Below are 18,705 nucleotides of genomic sequence, written 5' to 3' on the forward strand. Positions count from 1 at the left end.
GAATTCACCCATGAGGAATCTATACAAAAAGAGTTTCTACACAAAAAGTAACATTTCATATTTATACTGAATCATAGAATGGTTTGGGTTGGAAAGGACCTTAAGATTGTTTAGTTCCAACCCCGCTGCCACTGACAGGGACACCTTGCATTAGACCAGGTTGCTCAAGCCCTCATCCAGCCTGGCCTTGGACACTGTCAGGGATGGAGCATTCACAGTTTCCTTGGGCAACCTGCTCCAGTGCCTAACCACATATATATGATTAATGAAATCTGTCAAGGTGATCTCCGTGCTATGAAGAGTTTCATAATGAAAGAGGTACATGTATAATGTAATTTCACTATGTCCCATAAATTCAGTAAAATATGCATGCTTGATAAACCTATGCATATAAACACTAAGCAGAACTCAGCAGTATAATTAATTATTTTTTAGTTTAGTAATTGTTGATGAATGTTCAATAATAACATTAAAACAAACTCTTTTTACCATGATGCATCATTAGGCAGCCAGGGGTGGTTCTCTCCTTCTATCAAATGCATCTCAGAGACTTCTCTTGTTTACAGCTTCAGGTCGCCCATCCAAAGAGGTTTAATGCTTTCAGAAATACTCTTGGTCTATGATGATTCAGCTTTGTGACAATCTTTCAGCTTATATTAGGAAAAAATAAATTTTACACATTTATGTGAAATCTAAAAGAATTTAAATATATGACAGCTGCAGTTCAAAATCTCTCATTAATCAACATTCATCTGCAGTAAAAAAAAAAATTATTTTGTAAGCAATGTTTTAACCCAGGGCTTTGGCAAAGAACTTCAGTTCTACTATTAATTACAAAGAGTGGAAATTTTTAACATAAAGTAAAAAAAGAAAAAAAAAAAGGCTTAAAAACCCCACCAACTAACACATTACATTTTTTTTTTTTTTTTTAATAGCCACAATGGATCCTTATGAAAAAGAGAATATAGACTGTAATTCAAACATTCTTAACTAATTTTTTAATAGTAGCAAGGAAACTGTATTTGCCAAGGTAATACTCTGTAAAATTACAAGTGATTGCTTGCAATTAAGGATTGTAGAGCTGCCCTTTTCAGAAAAGAATTTATTACAAGCTTCTTAACAGTTACAAACTTTTCAGTGCTTAATATTATACAAAATGTTACTTTAAAATTATTAAAATATTATTAAAAATTATTTGGTAACTGATTTTTTCATGGTTCTTCAATTACCACTGAATATTTTCAGACAATACAATTCAACAGCAAAGACTAAGTAAGCCTACTGTAATGAAGTTCTTATCCCAAACCAAAATGGTCAGCTTGGGGGCTGGCAGAGAGGGTACCTGTCTCCCTGAATTAGTGAAAGAACTTCTTTTCACATTTTCAGAGTTCAGAACCTGTGGGCTGCAGCTTTTCCTTCATAACGCAACCTAACAGGTTGAAGCCATGAAGTGTGCTAAAGTATGGTGAACAATAGTATTGCAAACTTATCAACAAATCAAGCGTGAAGAAGTCTTCCATTTGAAAGAATTTGGTCATCGTGACAGCTGAAACTGGAGAATAAATTTTATACTATTGCAACTGCATTATGTTGAAATGTTTTATAAAGTAGAACCAAATCAAATTTCTTGAAACTTAATTGTCAAAGCAGTTGTGGTTTAGTTAATTTTGCAACTCTACCAAAAGCCCTCATCTACTGTGAAAGCGAAAATATTTACAAACACAAAAAAACCCCACTGCTCAAGCAGACACATCTATATTACATATATAGGAGGTCTTAATGACCTAACAACTTCCAAGCTGCTTTGGGATCAAGAAGGCTCTGGTTCTGAATATTAAATAAAAACAGAACATTTCAGAGTACGTCACAGAATAGAAATTAATCCTAGGTTAGCCAGTGAAGCTATACTTCTGTTACTAGCATTTTCAAAAGCATGGGTTGTATTTTGATAAATTCATTTTATTGATCAGATTTATGGGCACATTTTGCAGCTAGTACTTAGAAGAAAAAAAAAAGCAAGCATATTAATAATATGACAAGCAAAGTAGAAAAAGAAATTGAAGGTCCTTCTATTTTCTTGAATTTTACCTATTTCTTTCCCAATATAATTTGACTCAAAGATAGCTTGGCTAGATCCTCATGAACTTCAAATGAGCATAAAATCTATTAACATCAACAGGGTTATGCTACAGAAAGATCCTTCTTCCTTACTATGGCTATGCCATAAAGAAACAGAAGACATAAATGGCACCTTGCCTTACACATTTGCATCCAGAAGCCAGTGAACCAGCACTGTGCAGTACTGTAAAGACAGGAATTGTAAGCAGTGCAAGGACACAATAGGAAGGGAAGGATTCATAATTCATGGGGCTTGACAGGGTTGAGCTACATGATCTGTACTTTAAATACTACAGAAACCTGTAGATAATTTCTTGGGAAAACTAAGTTACATACAGAAAGAATTTGGACTCCATCTTTCTTTCCTGGATGGAATTTAGTGTACTGTGTGACTACCAGTGGACAAGAAAGGAAAAAAATAATGTCACCAATAAGTATCTGGCTTCTCATTCCTTTTCTCTGTGCAGTAACAAAGAAGTTAGTAACAGATTTTTGCATACAAATCTTGGAGGCACAGTTTAGGACTATGTTTACAGAGTAAACTCAGGTCCAGAAATAAAACCATATATAACAATCTTCCAAAATTCTTTGTCTTCCTATGATATTTACTTTTACAGCTGTTCTCACTTTTGAATCAAAATATTATAAAACAGTCATAATAATTAAGACTAAAGTAATGTTTTTATCATGCCATGGTAATCCTCTGTGCAATGTTTATGTTAATTCAGTAAGTTAAAAGAGAAAGTCATTAACTTATAATGTTAAAACTAGATTTGTCACAGTGTAATATTTTCTAAAGTTAGTTCATACAAAATGCAATACTGAAGGTCATCTAAGAGATGAGCTCATGAGTGTTTAAGTGGCTTTGAAAACTTTAGCTTACATGCCATAATATTTTTGTTCTTAAACTGAGAGAAGAATCATACAGCCCTACAATATATGTATGCACCTTTACATAATTTTTCTACACATTTACATATACTTCCTTCTTTAGTCATTTCACTGCAACTAATTCTTTCATTAGATTCTGGAGGAATAAGGGCAAGACTGTCAAAGACATTTAGGCACTTAATGATGCAATTCAGACATTGGTAGGGTTTTGAAAGTATGAAAGTCAGATTCCTACATGTAGATGCCTGCAGAAAACTGTTTCCTAATAGACTATGGTATTTTTTACCATTTTCATGTGAGGCTTCAGGTATCTAAATCCTTCTGATTCAGTGAGTGGCTAAGATTCTGATTTTGCTATAGTAGTTGCTCCCACAGCATTCCAGACAGCAGCAGTGTACTAGAAGAAATGCACAGTGTCAACTATAGACTCTGATACATGATACTTACCTCCCTTTTCTTGTTTTTGCTTGAAGTACGGTGAAATCTAACATCTTGTAGTGGCAACATAAACTTGAACCCTGACAAGGTATTACCTGGCTGTGAGCTTCTAAACCAAATATAAACCTTGTACAATAAAGTTGAATTAGTTGATAAAATGAAACGAAACATTGCTATAACAGAAAAGAAATAGTCCCTAACTCCTTGTAAGTAGAAAAGATTGCTCTGAGATGTAAACAGATCCTTAGCTTGAAATTAATGATCTTGATGCTGTATTGTTGTAACTAAAAGAACAAATTAAACACAAAATGTGCTGAAAATCTCAAGTAGGAATGTTTTGGTGTGAATGGAGAGCACTAGAGTCTATTAGTATTCATGAATTCATAAAACTTCACAACTGATCACTCAGCTTTGGCCAAGTGAAATTCGTCATCAAGCAAGCATGCATTTTCTGCTTCTTTCAGTCTTAAAACTAAAAACAAAGCTGAAGTACTTTACAGCTTCTCACTGTACTGAGTTTATACCGATATTCTCCAAATGCTTTCTTGACCAACAACCAGAAAGCATAAGAAGTGAGGGTAGGATAGAAATGGGAAGAGTGAAAGGAGAAAACTGTTAAGCATTACATTTTGCTAAAGACTAGCTCATCTGGATTTGCTTCTGTATGTGTTTGTTTGATCATCTGTTCAAGACATCTCTAAACAAATCCAGATACCTCTAATAAAGCCAGTTACATTTTAAAGAAATTAAACGATAATCAGATCCTAATAAATCCTGAAACAATTTCCTGTTGTTGCTTTTGTAAGTGGAAATTGAAAGACATAAAGATTATTCAGACTTTTAATGCTATATTTATGAGGAGAGGCACTGTCCTGCTAGAGACATATGCCCTTATCAGCTGCAAACCATGGATAAGCAAACATGCAAACTGGAGCTTTTATCAGACTGACCATTGATCATAGATCAATTTACTCAAAGGTTTTTACAGACCAATAACAAAGATTCCTTAAATCTATTTAAACAGGTTTGATTAATAAAAAGAAATACTGAAGATGCAGAGGAAGGTGTTGGAATTTTTTCATTAAGAAACCCAAATAAAAGTAATTTTGCAGAAGTATTTTTGTTTCCTGATTCAGGAGTAAATGATGGAACAATAAGGGTAAAAAAAAAAAAAAAAGAAAAAAGAAACAGCAAGAAACATGATATAAAAGATTATAGAAAAGACTACTCTAAACTGGTACATTATAAAATATACAAACCATACCTTGGCCATTACAATGACATGAGTATGTTTTGGTGTTCATATCTGTCACAGGATAGCCAACTAACTTTATAACATTGTTGAATAACTTTAAAATAATTAGATGTTATAAAATTAGTCAGCCACTGACATTATGAAATTATACTTTAGACATTCCTCTGAGTATGTAATGCTCTTGTAAATGTAAATGTAAAACTCATAAGAGTTATTGAGCACTATTTGCAGTATAAACATATTCCTTCTAAAAGGTACACTTTATAAAAGTCCTAATACCAGTAGCCAGTAGGACTGGAGTACTTTAATTACCCTTTATAATTCTGAAAGTTTTAGCTTTCTTCTTCAATGTTCATTTTATTTTTCAAACCACATCTGGAATTGATATATGTTATGTAATTTTTCATATGGTTTGTCATGTATTTTTTATTTTATTTTTTTATTTTTTGGTTCTTAAAAAAAAAAGTGGATACATTTCTGTACCTATCCAGATTTCATGCACTGGTGATGTTTCAAATGCAAACTAATTAAAAAAGGTCATAACAGAACATGAGGAATCACAAAGATTAAATTGGAGGAACTATACTTGATTTCTGGAGTAGACTTGTTTTGTGGGGGATTTTTTTTTTTTCCCCAAGTTGTCTATGGTTTGATATCCCCATATGCATGTCATTAGACCACAACATTTCATAAGATATATTTATTTTTTATAGTAATTAATCATAGCAAGTCTCTTGATAATTAAGAAAGTCAGTGATATTTTATCTATATTCAGTGAACGTATTACCACTTCTTCCTCTTCCTTTTTATTTTTTTTTACTTTAATACTAACTATTGGTAAAAGCCCACTAAAAGAATATCTCAACTGTGCATTGGTTGTATGAATACATGAGAAAATACGGATAATATGTCACTCTAACTGCTGTTCTAAACTGTAAACTACATTATCGTTTCCACAGTGTAAGACTTGGACTATGCTACGCTCATCAAAATATGTATTATGCATTACATAGTTTCCTTAAACTTATCAACCTGCTTGCCATTGCAATATAGACACCATCTTACATGGTCAGACATAATGAAAAAGGTTTTTATTCTTTATCCATTACTTTTATGGATTTAACATCTAGATGACATTACAGAGACAAAATGTATTGTTATCCTACAGCGCTAGAACCTGTAGCACAATTCTGGACATGATTTGTAAGAGTTCTGGTGGTTTAGTATATTCTGGGACTAGTTCTGTGTGAAAAAAAAAAAAACCAACCCAGGTCTTTTCTTAGGCACTGGCATTTTTTTAGTTCAGAATTTTTTGTGCCTTATGGAAATTCTGAGCAACAGAAGTAAATCTTTTTTATGCTAAATACCTTTGAGGGGCTGCACTGAACACAGACAACTTCTCATTCAATGAATGGGATTTCATATGTGTTTGTTCATGTGTTAGTAGTTCTTCTGTTTTCACCTACATTATTTCATCCTGAACAGGTAAAACTTTGGCTATATGGACAAAAAGTAATCATGTCATCTATCAGGAAGCTTCTTTCTAATTTATGCAGCTGTCAGAAATAAATTACATTCTTCCAGAATTTGTTCATTTTTTTCAGGTGACTGCTGGTCTGTATTACTGATAGGACTTTGGCAACTTCTTAACAGGATGAAATTTTATTCTTTGCAATAGGCAGACCTATTCAAGGCCTTATAAAAGGAAACTATATACAGAGACGTCTAAAAAGCTATTGTTCTTTGAGATACTAATAAATGATACATCAGCAAGGCTACATACACTGACAGTCCTTGGCTGTGGCAGCAGAACTTAATTAACCCATCTAATTCATTGATCAGTTTAGATGCAAAAACCCTTCAGAGCCAAAATTAGCCTTTCAGTCACTCTGAGTTACGAAGTACAATTTATTACATAACTTTCCTAAGAGGGAAATAGAAAACCCCCGACAACTATCAGTCATGTAAATGATGCTAGCCAGGTTATTAAATTTGCTTCTAAAAGCTATACCGGACTCCTAAATTTTGCAGTAGTTTCTATTTCTACAGACGTAATCAAAACAAATCTGCCAAATATGCTAGGTTAATTACTCTCAATACCTCCTAAATGGTATGGATAATAGGTAACTGCAGTGTTACTCTTGTTTTCCAGTTAGGAGGTTAAATGGCTGCTCATAGAGTTGTAAAAGAAAAAAAATCCCTGAGTTATCTAAAGTTTTAAATTGTATGACAGAAATGGTTTACGGTACTTCCTCTGATACTCAAAAATTCTCAAGATAAACACTAAAACCTCATGTTCCCATACCTATCTGGACACTTAAAATAGAAAAGCGTTTGTAGTTTAAGAGAACTTTAATCCCAGCAGTTTCCTGGACAGATGACTCAAATAAATTACTCTGTCATGGCTCTTTAGCAAAAATAAAACATTTTCAAAACATGCCATTTATCTTGGACATTTATCTGTAACTCAGTTCTGAAGTCCATTGCAACAGAACAAGATTGTTCATCGTAAGCAATCCTTATGACATATATGAAAATGCAATACAAATGTTTAGCATACACTCACTAAATTATGTATTAGATTAATACAAACATAAGCAGATAATTTTTTTTTTTTTTTTAAACTACATGCAACTTTCAGCACTTCAATTTAATTCACGGAATTATTTCAGCCCACACTACCACCTTAGCTGCCAACCTTCCTCATTCTCTCATAGCAACACCTAAATCTCTGCAAGTCCACTAGCAAAAACCTGAGTCTGAAATGCACTTTGTCCTTTTTTTTATGCCTTTCTGTGCTGACATAGCAAAAGACGGGTCATGCTATTCTCTTCTCTTACAGGTATTGTTGAAAAGATACTTTAATACTTTAACTATGAATTTATCATGTCCAGATATCATTCTAGCACCAGTAATGACTCAGTTCTTTAAAATAAAGCTCGTCTTTCTCACACATCTAGAAAGAAAATAACAATTTATAAAGCACTGTGGTATTTCAGTGAGGTTGGTATTATAGAAATGCAGAACTATAGATATGTGTCCTGGGTTTAGCAGTAGCAGTCATTTTTTTCTCCTTCTTAGTAGCTGGTGCAGCGCTTTGTTTTGACTTTCGGCCTGGGAACAGAGCTGATAACAGCGATGTTTAGACTGACCAAGGACTTTGTGAGTCTCATGCTCTGCCAGGGAGGAGGAGAAGCCGGGAGGAAGCAGGGACAGGACACCTGACCCAAACTAGCCAAAGAGGTATTCTGTACCACAGCACGTCATGCCCAGGATGTAACTGGGAGTTACCCGGAAGGGCACTCTCTGCTAGGTCGGGCTCGTTTTGGCAGGTGGTATCGTATTCTCTTCCCTTGTTATTTCTCTAATCATTATTATTATTGGTGGTAGCAGTAGTGGTTTGTGTTACACCTTAGTTACTGGACTGTTCTTATCTCAACCGGTGGGAGTTACATTCTTTCGATTCTCCTCCCCATCTCTCCGGGAGGGGGGGTGGTGGGAGTAGAAACTGCGTGGCTGACTTGCCGACAGGGCTTAAACCACGACAATATGTTAACTTTCATTTGATGTGAAACATTATTGTGATTTCTTTTATATTAGCAGATTATTTAACTTGAAGAAAATGTGTCAGGATTATAGAATAGCATTGAAAAATCATCTCTCACCATATGTTCTCTTAATTACTGCATTAATCTTTTCAAGATATAGAGAAAAAAGAGAAATTTTTATGTTGTATATTTAAAAATTTGATGACAATAAATATTGTAAACACAAAGTAAAAAGCTGGTAGCATAGAATTTTTTAACAACGAAGAGCATCCAATCAGTAAAATGTCTGAAAAAAACCAGGAGAGGATAAAAGTATGAATGCATACAAACACAACTTTCCTTGCATCTTGAAGGAACCAATCAATCAGAACTGTCTACAGATTCAGGAATTATGATACTAATTGAAATAACGTGGGAAAATTGTATGGACATATACATATTTTCCAAGTGGTTGGATTTAAATCAGCATGGTTAAATATTGCTCAGCACAATCCTACTTCACATTCCTACAAGTTAATCAGATCAAAACAACTGACAATGGAATGGATAGCACTTATAGTGTCCGAACACAAGCAAGGCAATCATGTGTTTCATTCAGATCATCAGACCACAGCCCTTTTTTATTCCTTTGGAAGGCATTTTATGTAAGTTCCCTTAAGATGACTGGAGGAAGGAGAAATACTGTTCACTTGATAGAATAACAGAAGCTGGAGACAATTTTGCATAAAAACTGAATTTAAGCTTGATTATTTTAATGATATTTACAGCAATTTCAATTATTTAGAAAAACAAATCTGTTAGAAAAACAGATTTCTCTGACTTATAATTCCCTGCATTTAGAGAGTGGGGAAGTGGGAAGGGTATGCCTAAGCAATCATTTAATGAAATGTATCTTTTACTTAATTGAACATAAAGTAGAGCCCTGAATCATAAGCTGTTCTGTCTGTCCCTGTTTTTATCACAGAACATCTAAAATAATCATCTGGATTTATTTTACATTTAAAATCAGAAAGAAAATATTATTTTTTTTTTCTTTTTCTTAGTAACTATATTATGACACACAATTTCAGTTAAAGGAAGATAAGCAACATCTTTGATACACTAGCACTCTTCATGTAACAGGTAAAGACCTTTGCACTGTGCAGGTTTGTTAAAGGATTTCCTCTGCTCTTGCAAAGATGCAGGTATATGACAGAAAGTAAAGGACAGAGGTAGTTTTCAAAGGCTTCCGTAAAAGAGCTAGACGACTTTGTACTTCTAGTTATATAACAGATTTACTTAACAGCCTTCAGCATGTGAAGTTGGATGAAATTCTGCTTTCTTTGAGACATTTTCCTTCACAAAATTGTTTCTATAGAAGCTAGGAAGAAACTGGGATTCATCCCTTTGAAAAAAAGACTCAAAGGTAAAAAGGAAAGTCATTCCAACAGCAATGGTAGCCAGGAATAAGGAAGGAACTTTATCTTCTGAAGGAGGGTGCTGCTCAGAGCAGAGCCAGAGGAGACCCATAGAGGGTTATTGGTTTCAGAACCTGCAGGGGACTGCATTCTCTCCAAAACACAAGACTAATCACAACTACTGAGTATCTGCCGTCTGCTGTTATTATTGTTAACATATTACAGAATATTTTAAGGCAGAGGAAGAACCTTACTAACCCTCTCATGATTACCAAAATTAGGAGACTGGATAATAAATTTTGCAAGATGCTGAATTATTACACTGATATGGTCCATCAGAAATCCTTCTTGATATGGAGAAGAAAGCCATTTAAGATCTAAAGAAAAAGTCATCGGAAAAATGGAAACTGAATTTCTATTTTAGAATAATCTCTCAGTACTGCTAAGAATATATTTGAAGTGACAATAAAGAATGGAAATTTTTAAATTCTGTGTTACACAACATAAAATACTGATACTAGTTTATGAGTTTATAGCACATTGTGCAGTGGTGTCATTTTACTCTTTTTTTTTTTTTTTTTTTTTTTTTTTTTTTTTGTTTTTTTTGTTGGTATTTTAAAATTTAGCATTAGGAAAGATGCACCAAAAATAATACTTAATCCAAACCTTTCTGTTTGACATGAAAAACTCCAAAACACAATTTTTCCACAAATTGCATCCAGTTTTTTTCAAGTTAATTCTGTTGCTGATACTCTAATTTTTGACAATGAAGACACGAGGTAGTGTAATAGTTTACATCCAAAAGATAATCAAATTTTGTACTTGGGAACAGCAAATTAACCAGTGCATTAGGTCTTGTTTAACATTTATTTCCTGTTTCATTTATTTCTGATCCACACACGTATGATCAGATTTTTTGGGGTCTCCTCACAATATACTAACTCTTGCTACCAGCTCTCAATTATGGGCTTTGGTAATATAGTTCTGGCTAGTAACAACACTCTGCCTCTTTTGCTTGTTGTTACTTAAAAACTGTTAATGGAAAAAAAAACCAAAACCAAACAATTAAGAAAAAACCAACCAAACAAAAACAAACAAAAAAAACCCCACCACAACCAAAACCCCTAATATAATATTAAGAGTTTCTGTAAAGGTGCTGAGGAAAAAAAAAAAAAAATTGTATAAAATGAGAGAATAGGATAATGAAATATATAGTTCATAAAGAGTTTTATACATGTTCTTAAGTAACTGGAAAAAAAAAAAAAAAACAAAAAAAAAAAAAAACTATTAAAGAAAAGAAGAAAGGCAGCACAAAGATAAGGAATCCAATGCTTTAGCTTGGTATAACCATCATTCTGTCACAAATATCTAGACATGAGAGAAGATCAACTCCAGTAAATAATAAAGAAGTTACAGTATTTTATCTATGTGTTAGAGTAGTAGCTTAAAGAACTCTTGACTAAGGAGCAACATAATGAGTTTTAAGCAGAGCTACACCTCACTTTAAGGAAAATAAAGTCAAAGCAGTTGTGAAGACAAGCAAATGCATCCTTTTATGATGGCAGATGTCCACACCAACCTACACATCAGGATTAAAACAGTCAATGTCCTTGGAGAAGCTCAGCTGACAGCTGTCAAGAACAGTGCAGCCAGCGATAAGTCTTACGTTACTTACACAGAAATCTAAGAGGAAAAAAAAGTGATATAGTGGAAAAAGCTGGTGTTTCCTTATTCATTTTGATGTTTCAGCTACCATCTTTCATAGGTCATTACATGAGATACATACATATATATATATAAGCACACATGTATATAATATATACAAATAAAATATATATGCATTTAAATAAAATGCACATTATATAATACATACATATATAAAATTCCAAGGTCTTCATGCAAAAAAAAAAAAAGAAAAAAAGGAAAATTGATACTACTTTGAAGTAAGAAAATATGTCTTATTACCAGACTACGCAGATGAAAAAGAAACAATCCAAATGACATACATAATTTCTTATTGAGATAAAATTAAGTCATAATTTCCACTTTATATTTTTTATTAGAAAGAAAATAATATATACATTAATATATATATAAAATGCCTTTGAGAGTCAAAAAAGTGACATCAAACAATCAGTTTTCCTTTGTCATACGAAAAGTCCTTTTGAAGAAAGAAGCTATTTCAGTAATGATAGATATTAGTTGTCTGAAAGACCTAATTCCACTGCTACCACCAGAAGAAAATCACTAAAATATCATTTTTTGGCCTTTGTCTTCCGAGTCTTTACTTAAAGGCTCAGTCTTTGTGATTTTGCTGTAAAGTCTAAACTTCCCAATTTCCAACAATTAATTTAATTTTTTGTTTTGATTTTTACTTTAAAATATTATGGAAGACATATTACGGCATGAATTTCACCTATGACAGCATTAAAGTTCTGAGTTTCTCCTTTCCATCTCAAGCACTAATTGGAATTAATAACATATATAAGAAATCTTACGTTAGTAAGAATCTGAAAGTCAATCTTACCTACAGAAATATTTAAGCAGGTGTTTTTTATTGCCCTAAGGTATCTGGTATAACATAACATTCTAATCATAAGTAATAAAGTTGTTATGAAATATCTTCTGCACAGGCATCTCACCAAACATGTTTCTGAAGTGTTGCTGTTATTGCAGGAGATTGCCATCATCACTAGCATTTCTGGAAAGGCTTCTGTTGAGTGTACATGCATCAAAATGAGTTAACAGCAAAATGACAAGTGACAATTTTAAGTTTATTCTTCACTGAAGAGAGATACATTTTGTTTGCATGTTTTACTGGCTGGTAACAACAGATAACTTAGAAAGGAAGAAAATGATACATAGAATCAGAATCATAGAATAGTTAGGGTTGGAAAGGACCTTTAGATCATCTAGTTCCAACCCCCCTGCCATGTAAATAACTTGGAGAAATAAAGAATACAGAATTCATCCTAAACAGGCTCTTAAGTTATTTATTTCTTCCTAACATTACTAATGAATAAACCACAATGTCAGACATATAATCTTTGTTCAAAACAGCAAAGGCTACAATGCAGCATTCTATCACTATGAACTAGCACTGTGTAAGAGATAACTAGTGTTTGATTAGGCATGCTCCTTAGAATACAGTTTACATTAGCTATTCTTTTGCCAGTGTATCTGAGTTCATAACTGCCTGAATATAAATCACTTTGGGTGAAATATCAACAGCAGTGATGGGTCCCTAGAGCTCCGATTCTTGTATCAGGAATCAAATCAGTTGTTCTGTATAGGCTTAGTTGACTTCAGAGAACAGTTCCCTACATCAAGAGACTACTGTATATTCCCATTCTCTTCATAATGTAGCCCTCTACATACACTTTTTTTATCCCCAATATCAACCTGAAATAGTATTCATTTCCCTGCAGGAAATTTCTCTTAGCATACTTGCACATAAATAGAAATAGGATTTTTTTTTCTCTTTATATGCATAGAGCCCAGCACAATGAACTTGCTACACCTGACTATAACACCACCACAATAACAATAAGGAAGTATTTTTCCAACTCCTATTCCATGAAAGAACAGCAAAATCAAAGCAAAATTTTACAGTCCATTAACAATTTAGGGATATAATTTGTTCCTAAAAAACCTTTTATATCTTTTTGAATGTCACACTAATTTTTGTTACTTTACTTCCTCTAAGCCAGAATATATTTACAGTAATATTTAATAACTGAAGGAAAATACTATTAATATTTTCCTCTGGTTTTATTCTAGGGTGCTTATCAGCAACTGTAAATGGTTCCATTGTGTAGTATTGTAGTTAAAAATACACAAAACAAAGTATCTTAAATCCAAGTGACTTTTCTGGTTGTATTTTTGATTCTCAACATGATAAAACTGAAAAATGTAATGATAAAATACTAGTATTTTATCTGTAAACCTCTTGGAAATCCCTCACCCTCACGGATGAATTTGCCTCCTTGTTCTACTCAGCTGTATCACAAGAAGAAAAAAAAAAAAAAAAAAAAAAAAGGAAATACAACACAAATATAGGAATTTAAAGAAACGGAAGTTATCTAAACCATAAGTACAGAATAATAATTAAGAACATCAGAAAAAAGCAGGACTGTCACAGAGAAGCTTGCTCAAACAACAATGGCCTTTCTCTTCATGCTGGGGTACTTTGTCATACAGCAGAATACTGCACTGTGCTGTTCTAGGTCTGGAATTTTCATCTTTCATTTTCCAGATTAAAGGAATTTTTTTGTCCTGGTGATGATGTACAAGCGTTAGAGTTCTGCTCTCAATTAATTTCAGCAGCTATCAAGCCCTGCCCTATGTCTCTGGAATTGTGGTTTTATATTCCCGTCTACAAAATGAGTAAGAATTTAATCTCAGGAAAGAATGCTAGTCAGAGAAATAAAAAATTGCTATCATTAGAAAAGAGATAAAAAACAAAAGGTCTGCTGGTGAGGAATAAGGGAAAGGCAGAAACAAAGAGAAACAGAAACGCAGTACCTAAAGACATATCAGGTCACTCAAAAAATTAAACCTGTGGAAGAGAGCCTTCTGAATTTTCACATCTATTATGTGCATTATTCAAGTGAATATAGACCCCCATGATACTGCGGTGGAAGAGGATAAGGAAAAAGTACTCCCTACCCCAAAGACTTTAAACATTTCAGTTAACAAACAAGCCCAAACATCATATGAAATTTTTCATTATCTATTTAGCGGACCAACAACAGTTCTGCAAAAAAGCTTTCAAATACAAACAAAAAGAAGTTTGTACAAAACACAGAATCTCACAACACTGAATGAATATAACAGAGCTTTTTTCTTTTTGTTCATTAGCTTATTTTTTGTTTAACACATCTGTGTCTAGTATAAAAAGCTGAATTGAAGAGACTCTACCGTAACAGAAATTTTATAGGTATTAGTGAAATCCCAGGATTGAGTGTTATGTGTATACTTATACAAGGTACAAATCTGTTACCAGCCCACACATATATATCACACACAAGCTTGTCACCAGGATGATTAATAGAGTGCTTCTTATTAGCATTGGACTGCTAAGTTTTTCTGACTCATGTTGGCAGGTGTGCCTCTATTGCTGGAGGCAACTGTGATAAAGACAGGGAGATCTAGGAGGAATCCTTGAAACAGACAGGTTTGGGTATGAAATCAGAGATTTGCAATCTGTTATTACGATTTCAGTGATGAAAGAAATAAATCCAAGGATGTGAGTTTGAACTTTTGCACCATTCATAGCTCTTATCAGCATGAGAATGCAACTCACTCAGAATTTGGTGTTTTCACACACCGGCATTGTGAAGCTTTATTGCTGCTTTTCCTAACAGAGGGACTGTGAGACTCCATGTGGCTCTGCCCCAGAGGCAACCCTCAAAAGCCCTACTGTCTCAGCTATGAGTCACTCAGACTGCCTCTGGCACTCAGAAAGGCTCAGCAGTGCTGATGATACCATGACTCTTTTCCATCCAGATGAGATCAGTCCTTCACACTGATGAACAGTGGAAAGAATGAAATGCAGTTTCACTAACATCCTTCTTACAATTCAACTATACAAACTATGCACCTAGGCAGGAAAAGCCAGAAACAGGCCTGGATGAGCAAATGAAAAGCAGAAAAAACAACCACTTTTAACACAAAGAATTAAATCACAATTTGCAACATATGATCTACCTAGAAAACGTGACGTATAAGCTATTCATACCATTCTGATCTTATAAATACAAAGGAAAGGGACTTCTGATGCACACGGAGAGAGAATATCTCTCTAAATCATTCAAACTGGATTTTCAAATGCCAAATTGACACACAGTTGCCCTCACTGGACACAAGAAGCACTCATTTTTCTACGAGGAACACCAATCACATGAGCAGCAGCTGGAATGTACATGGGATGTTAATCCTACAAATAGTAACAGATACTACCAGTCTGGTGGTTTTTCCTGTGAGAGGCAGCAGACTGTCGGCACTGTAGACAAAGATGGTCACACTTCTCTCGCATGCTCAAGCTGTGCTTCACAAGCCATATTGCCATTTCACAGTGAAAAATAAACCAACATTATATAGCATAATCTACAATCAAAGACATTACTTATTACATTCTCCTTCTGAATTTTAAATTTTACATGGGAACACGCAGTTCAGTGACATAAGCCTATATTGGCTTAGATATCTGAGGAAGTGCCACTGCATCTTTAGAAATGTTAACCCAAGTAGTAAACTCCAAAAAGTCAAAGGACTAAAAGAAAATCTGTGGAAGCCTAGTATGCATAAACAATAGACAGTTCAAGCTAATACAAATAATAACAGAAAAAAGTCCATCAAGTTAACATGCTATTTTCTATAGTCTTTCTGACTCCCAACTAACATACATATTTAGTACACCATTATAGTTTTGTAATGAAACTTATCTACTGTTCAGAATCACTTTAATGTGCAAAACATATTTAACAGAAACAATTTTTACACTCATACAAAAATTTTAAATGTATATTTTAAATGTATGCCAATTATAACCTAGGAAAAGGTTTGACTAGAAACTTCAGTTCTTTTATTCTTTTCTTACTCAGTTCTATTTTTTGTTTCTCTTTCAGATTTTTTTAATTCTGTAATTCTTCTCTTTGCTTTCAAGTCATACAGGAAGGATGGGAGAGCAAACTTTTTCTTTTTACGTTTTTTTTTCTTTTTGTCCTTGCCCAAAGACAAAGAAATAATCAGAGCGCTGAATGGATAGACTTCCATTTACAAGCATCAAATAAAAGCCACTAACAGTTGTTTGCAAGCATTAAAGACACCTCTGGGATTAGCACTTTATAAAATTCTTTTGGCTTAATAGACAAATGGCTGTTTATATACAATATATATATAAGTTCCTATTCCTCAGAGACCTAAATCCTCTTGCTCAGAGAAAAGGTACATGCTTTGTGATTACATATCCATTGGCATGGATAATAAGAGTAATAAGTAAAAATGGGAGAGAAGGAAGGCTGTATTTCAGGCTTGCAGCTGTTACCCAAAGTTGGGGCTACATTTCAGTCACTCATAAATTTTTCCCCAAAATACTTAACTGTTTTACACAAACTGACTGCATGTCCTATATTTGGCACTGAAACTTGTTTCCACAGTTTTTGCAAGAATATAGCAAAGCAAGAATTGAAAGTATCACAAACATCAATCATTAGGATTTTAGCTGAATCTCAGACTCTGAGTTCCTGAAGTCAAATGACTTGAAAAGAAAAGGAAAAAAAGGATGGCAGACCCCTAATCTGGCTGAGGTGGAGAGAGAGAAGGGGATGGCAAGGACAAACGTGAGCCCGTAGTCCAAGTGTAACAGTGCACTTAGTCACTTGCATTTAGAAATATGGGGGAATGTAGGGATGAGGATGAAAACAGGAGGGAAAAGTTGAATTAACACAGCCAAAAATAATGCAAAACCAGAGAAAAACAGATTTATTTTAAGCATAATATTACTAATCAAAAAAAGGGTCTGTAAGGTAATCACAGAACTTTGAAAAAATACTGAGCCCATCAATGTAGTATTTTTGATGCATCTTAAATATAAGAATATTTTTTAAAAAAATTAAAAGACTGAACCAGGAAAGAAAAAATGTTCTTTAAGAATCAGAAATTGATACAGCCTCTGAATTTCTGAAATACAGTTTTCAATTCAGAAATACAAAAACTCTTCTATGCATCTTGGGCAGAGCAGACAAAGCAATGCTGTATTTACCTTTTTAAAAACTAACATATGTATATTAAAAAAAAGTATTAGGGATTAAATTATACTGGAAGAAATGTGCAAATGTAGTTTTGCAATACTGTGGTGTACCATCTGCAACTTTGAGAACAATCTAAAACTGTCAGTGTGCTTATGTCCTGTGTTTATCAACAATTCATGAATCCTGAAACAAAAAAGGTCCATTAATATGGCAACAAAAACATAAAACTAGATACAGCACAGTTTTGAAGTAATTTGTATTTGAACTGGAAAACATTCTGAGGATGAAAAAATACTTTGTGGTGGGTTGACCTTGGCTGCTACACCCCACGCAGCCATCTTTATTAAAAAAGTGAATCCACCACAATCATTCTTCCAAAGGTTAAACAATCATACCATAAAAATGTCTGCCTGGTAGCTATTCTGGTTTTCCAGCTTCAACCTTCAGCCACATTGGGACATTCAGTATTCATGATTTTTACTCCTATATCATGGATATTTGTATTAATAAATGTCAGGGTGTACTAGAAAGAATGATGCTTTAAAGCATTCATTTTCATAAATTCATTTGGTATCCACTGTAATAACAGTAGTCAGAAGAAATCTGTTTTGTAATAATGTGGATGTCATATCTATTTTCAAAAAAACTTTGTTCCAATCTAGCATTATTATACCGGTAAAATTAGGTGCCACTGGATACTTCAATAAAGATTTATGATGTAGATGTGTAATGTAAGCAAATCATTGCCTGATTACTAGTTTAAAATGATACCATCAAGGCTGTGTAGGTCATCTCAAAATTTACCACCAGGAAGGTTTAACTGTATAAATTCTGGACTAATTTCCTGTAAGAAATAAACAACCTGCAACACTCAAATACCCACCCCTGACAGTTCCACTTCTGCCTAACAAATATATAAGTCTGCAAAATATACACATAGAATTATCAGCCTGTTGGCTTTGAAATACTGAAACGTAATATAACATATGCCCTTTCCTCTGAGGCTGCAATGAACTCCAAAGATTCCTTTTCACATTGACTTTAATGAAGAAAGTACTGGTTTGATACACAAGCACTTTAAAAAACAAAACAAAAGAAAACAAAGCAACACAACAATACAAGCAGACAAACAAAACCCTGCAATTTATTAAAGAAAAAAGTTAATAAAAAAGAAAGAATAAAGACCATTAAAACTTGTGGCTTTAAATACCAAAGTGATGACAGATCTTAGAGACGCATTTTTGAAGACTTTTCAGACTTAAAATTTCTCTCAGTACTTCAACATATTTTTGCAAACTTTATCA

At 33.6% G+C, this 18,705-nt stretch overlaps 1 protein-coding gene across 1 annotated transcript in view; it reads right to left on the bottom strand.

Annotated features, from left to right (window-relative positions):
- Positions 1-18,705, bottom strand: part of IL1RAPL1 (interleukin 1 receptor accessory protein like 1) — a gene marked incomplete at both ends in the record, with an annotated part of 653,301 nt that overhangs the window by 564,633 nt on the left and 69,963 nt on the right. The window lies entirely within an intron of this gene.

Source organism: Psittacula echo (genome assembly GCF_963264785.1).
Source record: "Psittacula echo genome assembly, chromosome: 3".
Taxonomy (NCBI): domain Eukaryota; kingdom Metazoa; phylum Chordata; class Aves; order Psittaciformes; family Psittacidae; genus Psittacula; species Psittacula echo.